Genomic DNA, 3,051 nt, shown 5'->3' with positions numbered 1-3,051 from the left:
GTCAGCCTTTTTCAGAATTTTGCTCAAGTCCCTCAATTTCAGCCAGAAATTACCTGAAATCACAGAAAAATATACAAACTCATAGTAAAATCCAGAAATGTGAATTTAGCATAAAAACTAATGAAAACATCCCTAAAAGTAGCTTGAACTTACTAAAAACTACCTAAAAACAATGCCAAAAAGCGTATAAATTATCCGCTCATCAACTAACATTGCATGATTCCTGGAATTCTCATTAATAATTTTGAATCCTTTATTTTACTTCTCCATATAATTTTCGAAAAAGCACAAAAAAATTATAAAATCATAAAATCAAAAATATTTTATGTTTCTTGTTTGAGTATAGTTCTAATTTTAAGTTTGGTGTCCATTGCATATTTTTAGTCTTCTAATTTTCGAAAATTACATGCATTATGTTCTTCATTGATCTTCAAGATGTTCTTGATGATTTCCTTGCTCTGATCTTTAAATTCTCTTGTTTTGTGTGTTTTGTTGTTTCTCATATGCATTCTCAATTTGTTAGTGTCAGTAGTATACAAACTTCTAAGTTTGGTGTCTTGCATGCATTGTTTATTTGATCTTAGTTGCATTTTGATTGTTCATTAAAAAAAATTCAAAAAATTTTTAAATTGTGTCTTTTCAAGTCAATAATACAGAGAATTGAAGATTCAGAACATACAGTAGTGGAATTACATAGAAAAAGCTGGGCGTTCAAAACGCCCAGTGAGGAAGGAAAATTGGCGTTTAAACGCCAGCCAGGGTACCTGGCTGGGCGTTTAACGCCCAAAAAGGTAGAGTTTTGGGCATTAAACGCCAGAATGGATACCATTCTGGGCGTTTAATGCCAGGATGGCACAAGAGGGAAGATTTTGTTTTTAATTCAGATTTTTTTTCAAGTTTCCATAATTTTTCAAAATCAAATCTTTTTCAAATCATATCTTTTCAATCATATATTTTCAAAATTAATTTCTTTTCATTTTTCAAAAATACTTGCTAACAATTAATGATTTGATTCAACATTTCAAGTATGTTGCCTTTTCTGTTGAGAAAGGTTTAATGTCTGAATCATATCTTTTAAATTTCTTGTTAGCCAAGTCATTAATTTTAAAAATCAAATCTTTTTAAATTGTTTTTCAATCATATCTTTTTAATCACATCTTTTTCAAAATAGTTTTCAATCATATCTTTTTGATTTCTAATTTCAAAATCTTTTTCAAAATCACTTTATTTCTTTCCCAACTTTAATTTTCGAAAATCATCAATCAAAATTTCAAAATTTCTTTTAATTATTTTAAAATCTTTTACTTTATTTTCAAAAATTCTTCCCCTCTTCTCATATCCTTCTATTTATGGACTAACACTCCTCCTCAATACACAATTCGAACTTTATCCCTCATGATAAGTTCGAATTCTTCTACCTCCTCCTTCTATTCTTCTTTTCCTCTGACATCTCAAGGAATCTCTATACTGTGACATAGAGGATTCCATATTTTCTTGTTCTCTTCTCTTTCATATGAGCAGGAGCAAAGACAAAAGCATTCTTGTTGAGGCTGACCCTGAACCTGAAAGGACCTTGAAGCGAAAGCTAAGAGAAGCTAAAGCACTACTCTCTGTAAAGGACCTAACAGAAATCTTCAAACAAAAAGAAGACATGGCAGCCGAAAACAACAACAATGCTAACAATGCAAGGAAGGTGCGGGTGACTTTACTGCACCTACTCCCGACTTCTATGGGAGAAGCATCTCTATCCCTGCCATTGGAGCAAACAACTTTGAGCTTAAGCCTCAATTAGTTTCTCTAATGCAACAGAATTACAAGTTCCATGGACTTCCATTGGAAGATCCTCATCAGTTTTTAGTTGAATTCTTGCAAATCTGTAACACTGTCAAGACCAATGGGGTTGACCCTGAGGTCTACAGACTTATGCTATTCCCTTTTGCTGTAAGAGACAGAGCTAGGATATGGTTGGACTCACAACCTAAAGAAAGCCTGAACTCTTGGGAAAAGCTAGTCAATGCCTTCTTGGCAAAGTTCTTCCCACCTCAAAAATTGAGTAAGCTTAGAGTGGAAGTCCAAACCTTCAGACAGAAGGAAGGTGAATCCCTCTATGAAGCTTGGGAAAGATACAAACAATTGATCAGAAAGTGTCCTTCTAACATGCTTTCTGAATGGAGCATCATAGGTATCTCTATGATGGTCTGTCTGAACTGTCCAATGTCATTGGACAGCTCTGCTGGAGGATCTCTTCATCTGAAGAAACGCCTGCAGAAGCTCAAGAACTCATTGAAATGGTTGCAAATAACCAATTCATGTACACTTCTGAAAGGAATCCTGTGAACAATGGGACGAATTAGAAGAAATGAGTTCTTGAGATTGATACTCTGAATGCCATATTAGCTCAGAACAAAATATTGACTCAGCAAGTCAATATGATTTCTCAAAGTCTGTCTGGAATGCAAGCTGCACCAGGCAGTACTAAGGACGCTTCATCTGAAGAAGAAGCTTATAATCCTGAGAATCCATCAATGGAAGAGGTGAATTACATGGGAGAACCCTATGGAAACTCCTATAATCCTTGAATTACATGGGAGAACCCTATGGAAACTCCTATAATCCTTCATGGAGAAATCATCCAAATCTCTCATGGAAGGATCAACAGAAACCTCAACAAGGTTTCAACAACAATAATGGTGGAAGAAACAGGTTTAGCAATGGCAAGCCCTTTCCATCATCTTCTCAACAACAGACAGAGAATTCTAAGCAGAGCCACTCTGACTTAGCAACCATGGTCTCTAATCTAATCAAAACCACTCAAAGTTTCATGACTGAAACAAGGTCCTCCATTAGAAACTTGGAGGCACAAGTGGGTCAGTTGAGTAAGAAAGTTACTGAACTCCCTCCTAGTACTCTTCCAAGCAATACAGAAGAGAATCCAAAAGGAGAGTGTAAGGCCATCAACATGGCCGAATTTGGAGAGGAGAAAGAGGCAGTGATCGCCACTAAGGAAGACCTCAATGGACGTCCACTGGCCTCCAATGAGTTCCCTAATGA

General features: G+C 35.6%; 1 non-coding gene across 1 annotated transcript; it reads right to left on the bottom strand.

Moving 5' to 3' along the window:
• Positions 1-2,055: 2,055 nt before the first annotated feature.
• Positions 2,056-2,163, bottom strand: LOC130983508 (small nucleolar RNA R71). The gene has a single exon (XR_009087493.1). It is a non-coding gene; the product is annotated as a small nucleolar RNA R71 (small nucleolar RNA).
• Positions 2,164-3,051: the final 888 nt, after the last annotated feature.

This window comes from Arachis stenosperma, chromosome 5 (genome assembly GCF_014773155.1).
Source record: "Arachis stenosperma cultivar V10309 chromosome 5, arast.V10309.gnm1.PFL2, whole genome shotgun sequence".
Taxonomy (NCBI): domain Eukaryota; kingdom Viridiplantae; phylum Streptophyta; class Magnoliopsida; order Fabales; family Fabaceae; genus Arachis; species Arachis stenosperma.
The sequence above is the reverse complement of the archived record's forward strand: the minus strand, read 5'-3'. Positions and strand labels throughout refer to the sequence as shown.